The 9,923-nt window shown below is 44.1% G+C and overlaps 1 long non-coding RNA gene across 3 annotated transcripts in view; it reads left to right on the top strand.

Annotated features, from left to right (window-relative positions):
• The first annotated feature begins 6 nt into the window (after nucleotides 1-6).
• The window catches only part of LOC103281777 (zinc finger and SCAN domain-containing protein 2), a 45,334-nt gene continuing 35,417 nt past the window's right edge, over nucleotides 7-9,923 (top strand). The window contains exons 1-2 of one of the 3 annotated variants that reach the window (XR_010001548.1): nucleotides 7-1,614; nucleotides 5,511-8,864. This is a non-coding gene — a long non-coding RNA (zinc finger and SCAN domain-containing protein 2). Of the gene's footprint in view, nucleotides 1,625-1,883; nucleotides 8,865-9,923 lie in introns of those variants that run through there. The other 2 variants (XR_010001547.1, XR_010001549.1) reach the window with 2 other exon arrangements.

The raw sequence follows: 9,923 nt of genomic DNA, 5'->3' as shown, positions 1-9,923 counted from the left end.
CGGAGAGACCAGGCCGATCCCCATTGGCCCATTTCTGGAAGGACCCTTCACGGCCCAAGGGCGAGGGGAGGGTCGGGGGCGTTCCTGCCCGGAGACCGATGACGCGCGAGAGGAAGGCGGGTTCCCATTGGCGGACCGTGAAGCGAAGGGGGGAAGGCGGGGGGGGGGGAGAAGCGCCTAGTTCCCTCAGGCGAAGCCCCGCCTTCCACCCTTTCCTGTGAGCGCCCTTCGAGGAAGAGGGAGGAGGAGGAGGAGGAGGAGGCCTTTCGGGAGAGAGAGAGAGAGAGAGAGGAGCAGGTCAGGGGCAGCTGGGTGAGGGTTCGGGGTCCCTGCTGACGGGCCTCCCTTCCCCGTCCGGCCTTGGCCTGTCTGTCTGTCTGTCCCGGGGAGGCTGCGGCCTGCTCGGCCCTCCAGGCCCTCTGCGCATGCGCCTTCCAAAACGGGGCAGCCAGGTTGCTGACACCCCCCCCCCCTCCACTGACTGACAGCCTGTCACTGGGCACAAGTCAAAGGGCTGGTGATGGCCTTTCAAGCCCTGGATGGTTCAGGTCCAGACTGTTTGGCTGATCCCATCTCATGGGCTACGCTTTTGGGATGTTGTGTTTTAGAGGCACTGATGTATTAATTCCTTGGGATTGGAATGCATTTGATTGTATATTGTTGGGATTGGTCCCCAGAGAAACCACCCCAAGTCCCCTCGCAGAGATGGCGCGGGATACAAAAATAAAGTTGTTGTTATTATTATTATTTGAAACATAACAAGATGAGTCCACAGCAGACACTCTGCTGGCTGTCTTGGATCACACCTCGGACACTTCCCCAATGTCTAGGACTGTGTGATGTATCGGCGAGTAATGCGTGCCTCTCCCAATAAGGTGGCCTTCTGCAGCTGGCAGAGGGTAATTTTGTCAGCGCCGATTGTGTTTAAGTGCAGGCCAAGGTTTTTAGCCACTGCACCCACTGGGACCACCTTGACTGGCTTGTGCCAGAGTCCTTGTAATTCGATCTTTAAATCCTCATATCATGTCAGCTTTTCTAGTTGTTTCTCCTCAATCCTGCTGTCACCTGGGATTACAATATTGACAGTCCATACTTTTTTTTAACACGATCGTGAGGTCAGGGGTCTTGTGCTCCAAAACCCTGTCTGTCTGAATTCGGAAGTCCCAGAGTAGCTTGACATGTTCATTCTCTGTAACGTTTTCGGGCTTGTGATTCCACCAGTTCTTTGTTGCAGGCAGATGGTATTTGTGGCACAAGTTCCAATTAATCATCTGAGCAACGGTGTTCTGCCTCTGCTTGTAGTCTGTCTGTGCAATCTTTCTGCAGCAGCTGAGGGTGTGATCTATTGTTTCATCTGTTTATTATTATTATTATTATTATTATTATTATTATTATTATTATTATTATGATGGAGCTCCTGATCTGCTGAACTGCTGTTGTTGCTGCTTTTCCCTTTTTGACGGCTTTGTCCTTTTTTGAAATGGCAACAGACCCATAACCCGGACCCTTCCCTCGGCAGAGAGGGCCGTCCTGCGAAAGGAGGGAGTCTGCAGGGAGGGATTGGCGGAGGCCGTGCAGAAGAAGCTCCAGGCGGAAGTGGAGAAGGAACAGCAGGTGCCAAAAGGTGAGGCGGACGTGGGAGTGGCATGGGTATCTTTAGCTGAGAGGGAAAGAAAGGCCGAGGGGACAGGAGAGCCAATATGGGGAAGGATGTCCCACTGAGGAGAAAAGGGCAAGTTTTTCCTGCTACTCTGGAGACTAAAATGGAAAGCAGTTGATTCACATTGTGGGAAAGAAGCTTCCAACTAAACATTGGGAAGCATTTCTGGATGGCAAGAGCAGTTCAGCCGTGGAAGCCTGGTCCCTTCTCAGGAGCATCCCTTCCCAAGCCCTGGCCTTCCACTTCCGGGGACTCCATGTCCCAGAATCCCTGATCTTGGGCCAAGGCAGCTGAGGCTTCTGGGTGCTAAAGTCCAAGAAATCCCAGAGGAATAGAGTTTGGGAATCCCTGCTCAAGAGAGTGGAGGGAATAATGATAATAATAGTAATAGTAATAACTTTATTTCTAACCCTCCCTCTCTCCCCAAAGGGAATGGCTCTCTTGGACTACAACGCCCAGAAACCCTCCTGGCATGAGGGTTGGAGGAACCTGGGAGTTCTATCCCAAGACAAATATCTCCCAAGTCCTTGAGGAGGAGGCGGGGGAGGGGGAGGCGGCAGCCTTGGCCTAGGACTGAGACACGAGGAATCCCCGAAGCCAGAGGGTTGGGAGAGACCCCAAGGGCCACCCAGCCCCACCACCTTCTGCCAGGCAGGGAAACACAATCCAAATCCTCCCGACAGATCTCCATCCAGCCTCTGACTAAATCCTCCAAAGAAGGAGCTCCCACCAGACTCTGAGGCAGAGAGTTCCCCTGCTGAACAGCTCTTCTTCTTGCCCTCAGGAAGTCCTTCCTCGTGTTTGGGAGGAATCCCTTTTCTTGCCGTTTGACCTCCTGGCTCCGTTGTCCCTTAGTCTCCAGAGCAGCAGAAAGGAAGCCTTTCCCCCTCCTCTTCCTCACCAATGGGACATCTTTTTGGATTTTGAAACATGCCTGCAGTCAAATCTGGATGACTGACAGAACTTGGAGGACTCTCCTCAAAAATAAAACTTGACAAGCCTAGCAAACATAGTCACATAGTATAAATGTACACAGAATAAACACTTCAAACAGCTCAGACCTTATTAAGTAGTCAGATGGTGTCCAATTGAGATCAATTCCAGTATCTAGACAGGATTTAATATATCTAGATAATGATACATATCGAGTCGTATTAGTCTTCCTCCTCTCAGTAGGCCAGAGTGCATAGATGTGTTTTTAGTTTGAAGGCAAGGAGGGAGGGGGCAGTTTTTCGTTCTTTTGGGAGGGATTTCCAGAGGAGGGGAGGAACACGGAGAAGGCCCCCTTTCTCGTTCCCACCAGCCGTGCTTGAGACGGGGGTGGGACCGAGAGCAGGGCCTCCTCCGCAGATCGCAGTGCTCGAGCCGGTTTGTAAACAGGGACGCGATTCTGCAAATAGTCTGCATCTCCGTTTACAAACCGGTTCGAGCACTGCGATCCTAAACTCAACAAGCTCTATGAGGTATGACGAGCCAGATGAGAGCCCGAGTCTCTTCTGGTGTGGGAGAATCAGCCATCTACAAAGATGTTGCCAAGGGGAAGCCGAGCACTTGATGAACCAACATAGTATATTATTTGAGAACACAGAAATGTTGGATTACTCTGACAACTACCATGTCAGACTACACAGAAAAGCCATTGAAATCCACAAGCATGTGGACAATTTCAACAGAAAGGAGAAAACCATGAAATTGAACACAATCTGGCTACCAGTATCAAAAAAGACTCTAAAATCAGTAAATAAAAATCAACACTCAAAAAATGAGAATTGCAGGCATGAAACAATGGGTCAGCTAACACCTCCCAACAAAGGATTCCCCCAGGCAGAAAGCAGGCAGGCTTTAAAAATGAAATTCAGTGTCAATCAAGGTGGCCAGCTGCAACATTCACACTTGCCTCGGGCAGACAAGAGTTCTTTCTCCCACCCTTGTCATTACACAGATATATAAACCCCACGTGCCTAGTTTCCAACAGACCTCCATTATGAAAACGGGTGCCTTTTGGGAGATTGGAATGGAGTGATTTCACCAAAGAAAGACAAACTCTCGGGGAGGGGGATGCAAAGAATATACTGTATATACGCAAGTATAAGCCTCTCCTCCTTTCCCGTGCAGCGCACACCTTCCTCTCCTCGGCACTCGTCTTTCCCACTTTTCTTTATTCGTATACACACTGCATTTCCCCCAAAATGTATAGTTAAAATAAACTATGGTGATTATTGGAAGAATATATAAGCACATTTACATTGAAGAAGCTTAGAATAATAATTTAATCACAGTTGGAAAGTCTTAAATTGCAGTTGTATGTAAATATTCAAAAACATTTAACCTTCTGATGCCTCCATTAATCTAATTTTATTGCTATCTATTTTTATTTTGAAATGTACCAGTACCTGCTGCATTTCCCACCCCGTCTTATACTTAAGTCAATAGTTTTTCCCAGTTTTTTGTGTTAAATTAGGTGCCTCGGCTTTTACTCGAGTATATACAGTACACAATTTTCAGAAAGACAAAATACTTTCTCTAGAATGGAAAAGATATGGATATCTGCCAAACTCAAAACCTGTTCAAAAGACAGAACTCCTACCCAAAACTATCTCAGATCATAATCCAGTGACTCTAGTAATTAAAAAGAAAGTAAAAAATGGCCCTTCCCCATTTCGGCCCATTTCGGCACATGTTGCACTTTGCCTGGGTTCTATGAATTAGACTCCAGTGTTAATATTGTATGTTTTATGTTGATTTAACGATTGTTTTTACTGTAATTGATGTTTTTATTGGATAACTGTTTTATTGCTGTGTTTTGATATTTGATTGTTTTATCGGGCAAGGCCCCATGTAAGCCGCCCCGAGTCCCTTCGGAGAGATGGGGCGGGGTATAAAAATAAAGTTATTATTATTATTATTAAAAACACTTAGATGGCAGCTGAATGAATCACTACTGCAAAAGGAGGACGTAATTGAGAATTTGAAAGAAAAACTGAAAGAATATTTGGAACTTAATTTAAATCAAGTTACAGATATTCAAACAGTATGGGATGCCAGTACAGCTTATATTAGAGGATACTTTATAAAATGCAACACTGAAATGAGAAAGAATAGACAGAAATATTTTCAGATAATTTCAGATGATATTAAAAAAAGAAGAGGAGTTAAAGAAAAATCCTTTGAATTCAAACATTCTAACTCAGATAAAACTCCTACAAAAGCAATTATTGTGTTACTAGTTAATGAATTGGAAACTAAAATAAAGAATGCAAAAAAAAATATTTTGAATCAGCTAACAAACCAAGGAAATAGTTAGCATATACGTTGAGGAAAGAAAGCCCAAAAATGTAATTGTCAATTCTTTATTTATGTATTTATTTATTTATGACATTTCTACCCCGCCTTTCTCTACCCTGAACGGGACTTACTGTTAAGATACAACATGACGATAAAATATTAATAGATGATATCAATATTCAACAGGCTTTAAAACATTATTACATTAATTTATATAAGGCTGACCACATATCTCTACAAGACATTGAGAATAATTTAATTCAGCGAAAGACGCCAAAAATAAATGTTCACAGTTCACAGCCTGTTATGCCTTCAGCTTTGCTGCATTGTTGGATTTTAATCGGTAGGGTTGGATTTTATTTTGTGCAGAGTATCTTTGCGCACCGTCCCCTTTGGACCTGAGGAGGGATTGTTTGTTGTTGGGCAAGTGTTAAAGCATTTCTCACCAGGCAATGGGCTCACCCTCTTCCCCTGGGTTTGTTACAGCACGAGACTTGTTTTTCATGTTCCATGAAATCTTTCTCTGTTCAACTCCTGAAGAGATTTGCCCCTCATTTGTCTGCAGGTAACTTCTGAAAAAGCTCTGCAAAGAATACGTTGTGAGAGCTTTGCCCAAGGAGTGCTCTAAGTCTAAAGGGACTTCAAAATACACAGCAATGACAACAAGAAAAAATAAGTAGTAAAAATATATTTCAAGCTACAAACCTATGCAGTTAAGAGGAGGAAATAAGATTGTGCTGAAAAAAGAGAGGCTTGGGAAAGCGAGCAGAAGGCTACAGCAATACAAAGACAAATACAAAGTTCAGGAGGTTATATCTGTGAACTCCTGGCATAATATTTGAATTATAAATATAAAAGAATGGCAAGTCCTCTACCTCCCTATCCTAGATCACACACAGGGGAGAAGTTACATCAGTGTCTGGAATGTGGGAAACAATTTGATTGGAAAAATTCTCTTACTGTACATGAACGGACCCACACAGGGGAGAAGCCATATGAATGTGTGGAATGTGGAAAGAGCTTCAGTCGGAGTGACAAATTACGTTCCCATCAAAGGACCCACACAGGGGAGAAACCCTATAAATGCATAGAATGTGGAGAAAGCTTCAGTCGGAGTGACAGTCTACGTTCCCATCAAAGGACCCACACAGGGGAGAAGCCATATAAATGCATGGAATGTGGAGAAAGCTTCAGTCACAGTGGCAGTCTACGTTCCCATCAAAGGACCCACACAGGGGAGAAGCCCTCTAAATGCATGGAATGTGGAAAGAGCTTCAGTCAGAGTGACAAATTACGTTCCCATCAAAGGACCCACACAGGGGAGAAACCCTATAAATGCATAGAATGTGGAGAAAGCTTCAGTCGGAGTGACAGTCTACGTTCCCATCAAAGGACCCACACAGGGGAGAAGCCATATAAATGCATAGAATGTGGAGAAAGCTTCAGTCGGAGTAACAATCTACGTTCCCATCAAAGGAAGCACACACGGGAGAAGCCATATAAATGCATAGAATGTGGAGAAAGCTTCAGTCGGAGTGACAATCTACGTTCCCATCAAAGGACCCACACAGGGGAGAAGCCATATAAATGCATGGAATGTGGAGAAAACTTCAGTCAAAGTGGCAGTCTACGTTCCCATCAAAAGACCCACACAGGGGAGAAGCCACATAAATGCATAGAATGTGGAGAAAGCTTCAGTCCGAGTAACAATCTACGTTCCCATCAAAGGAAGCACACAGGGGAGAAGCCACATAAATGCGTAGAATGCGGAAAGAGCTTCAGTCACAGTGGCAATCTACGTTCCCATCAAAGGACCCACACAGGGGAGAAGCCATATAAATGCATAGAATGTGGAAAGAGCTTCAGTCGGAGTGACAAGCTACGTTCCCATCAAAAGACCCACACAGGGGAGAAGCCATATAAATGCATAGAATGCGGAAAGAGCTTCAGTCGGAGTGACAGTCTACGTTCCCATCAAAGGACCCACACAGGGGAGAAGCCATATAAATGCATAGAATGTGGAAAGAGCTTCAGTCAGAGTGTCAGTCTACGTTCCCATCAAAGGACCCACACAGAGGAGAAGTCACCTTAATGCACGGAATAGGAACAGAGCTTTAGAAAAAGTTCAGCATACAGTAGACATCACAGAACTCATGTACCTCTAGAGGAGACGGGCCTTTGAGTTTCCGAATCTATAAAAACACATTGGAAGGAAAGAGGAAGGCCAGCACCTTGCTCTCTCTCCACCATGAATCGGAGTTTGTGTGGCCTTGGTTGACGGCTACTGGGAGCAGGTGTCACTCAGAATGGCAGCAAGCTTGGAAGGGGTTCACCTAACCTCCTCCGCAAAGAGACCCATCGCAGGCTTCTAGGATGATGTGTGAAGGTTTGCTGAAATGAGCAGCAGCAGAGATCTCTGGATTAAAGGGTTCTGAAAAAGAATAGCTCTTTGGTTGCAGATAACGTCGTATCTTCATACTCCTGCCTTATTTCTTGGCTCTTCTGCATTCAATGGCATCAATTGTTTCCCATGCATGTGTACTGTATGTACTGTGATCTGTCCTGAGTCCCTTGGTTGAAATTTTGGGTGCTAGCCCTGTACTTTTAACCCTTTTCTGGACTTTGTTGTATCCTGAATCATTGACTCTAAATTCTGGACTGACGTCTAGGTTTCGTATATGGACTTGGACTTTGTTTGTATCCCTGACTTTCTGGCTTGACTTTGGGACTCTAAATTCGGTTTGTACTCTTGATTTCTTGGTTGTTGTTTTATCAACTTAGCTGAATGAACTCCTGGCATGTGACTGTTGGGACTGTGACCTTGGTTCTTGTTAATTTTCACTCCTGACCTGTATCTGCAGTACTCAACTTGTCCGCAATAATTGGACTCTTGACCTGCACTTGTATTCATTGTTCCTTCAACTGTGTTGCTCCAATTATTTTAGCTCAGTGGCTCCCAACCTTTTTTTAACTAGGGATCATTTGACAAGGGACCACTCTCCAAAATTAGTACCAGAAGGGTTATAAATCAGTTTTTGGTCAACTTTAGATTTGGTTTGGTTATTTGGAGTGATGATTCAGAAAATTGCATTGGATAGACCACGTCAGCTCTCATTCCTGATATGCCATCCAGTGAGTCGTCATCTGCTCGCCCACAGAAAACCATATTTAATAATCCTCGGGACTATAAGAGGGTTTCGCGAGACCAGTCACTCTCATTGTAATGGTGTAGTAACTGTGAGGCTGTGAACCCTATTTTAGTTCTTGCCGACCACTGGTGGTCCATGGACCCCAGGTTGGGAACCACTGTTTTAGCTGGACTGAAGACTTTAGTTTTCCTATAAAATAATATGGTCTTGGCTTGTCTTGTGTTTGTTTAATAAACCTCAGACTTTATACCGAGAGAGCCCTGGAACATGAGACCATCAGCCTTGCTTTGTGTGTACTTATCCCTGTGTAGAGTGAAACCCTTTCTGCATATGAGACTGTTCAATCCCCACCTTTGGCAAAGGGTCCATTAGGACACACAGTATCCCTCCCCAACTGCAGAGAATGGAAGACAAAAAATGACTACAACGACTGATGAAGATTCATGAATCCGTTGAGATGGACATATTAACTACATTCATGAAGTATAGAACCGCATTGAAAGGAAATAAGAGTAAATAGAGATACAAATCATATAGTGAGTGAGTTTTGTAAATTAGCGTTTGATGTCAGTTAGTTTTGTTCTTATTGTCCAAGGTGTGTGTCCTTGTTCCCTTTATATTTGTTAAATAGTCCTTTTTTAAAAAAATGTACCAAAATTATTATTTGTATAAAATACTGTTTTTAAATACCAAAATTGTAATTTGTGTAAACATGCTTTGATTTGTTTTTCTTCTTTAGTCTTTGAATAAATATTGTTTTTTAAAAACGAGTGTGATACAGCAGCTTTGAAAAGCCAGTGTGATTTTAGGCTGTACCAACGGGAGGGTGATGTCTAGATCTGGGTAAGTTTTAGTCAACTCTCTTCTACGCTTTGATCAGACCTGACCTGGAATAACCTTGTGTCCAGTTCTGGGCAGCACAATTCAAGCAAGATTTTGAGATGCTAGAATGTCTCCAGAGAAGGGCTCTAGGGAATGGCCGAGGGTGATGGGTGTGTTTAGTTCAGAGGGGAAAAAAGGCCAAGGGGACAAGAGAGCCAATATTTGGAAGGATGTCCCTTTGAAAAGAAATTGGCAAGTTTTTCCTGCTTCTCTGGAGACTAAAATACAAAGCAACTGATTCACATTGCCTCACTTGCGTTGCAGACAATTTTATGGTCCAGAAGGTAGAAGAGGCATCAAGGGGATCGGCTACTCTTGATCTAATCTTAACAAATGTGGAAGACCTGATCAATACAGTCGAAGTGGTTGGATCCTTAGGGGCAAGTGACCATGTGCTCCTGCAGTTTGCCATACAAAGGAAGGCTGAAACTAAGACAAGTCAAACACGCATTCTGGACTTTAAGAGAGCTGACTTCCAAAAAATGAAGGAATTACTGAGCGGCATTCCATGGACGCCAATATTAAAAGACAAGGGAGTTAAGGATGGATGAGAGTTTTTTAAAAGTGAAATACTCAAGGCGCAAATGCAAACAGTGCCAACAAAGAAAAAAAATAAAACAAGTGCAAAGAAGCCAGAATGGATGTCCAAAGAACTTCTAACCGGGCTAAGACTCAAAAGAGACATGCACAAGAAGTGGAAAAGGGGAGAAATCACCAAAGAAATCACCAAATTCAAACGTATAGCCAACTCCTGTAGGGAAAAGGTTCGCAAGGCTAAAGCGCAAAATGAGCTCAGACTTGCCAGGGACATAAAAAACAACAAAAAAAGGCTTTTTTGCTTACGTTGGTAGAAAAAGGGAGAACAAGGAGGCAATAGGGCCACTGTGAGGAGAAGATGGGGTGATGATGACAGGGGACAGGGAAAAGGCAGAACTACTTAATGCCTT

This window comes from Anolis carolinensis, unplaced genomic scaffold, assembly GCF_035594765.1.
Source record: "Anolis carolinensis isolate JA03-04 unplaced genomic scaffold, rAnoCar3.1.pri scaffold_38, whole genome shotgun sequence".
In the NCBI taxonomy this organism is placed as follows: domain Eukaryota; kingdom Metazoa; phylum Chordata; class Lepidosauria; order Squamata; family Dactyloidae; genus Anolis; species Anolis carolinensis.
This window is presented reverse-complemented; position numbering and strand designations above follow the sequence as displayed.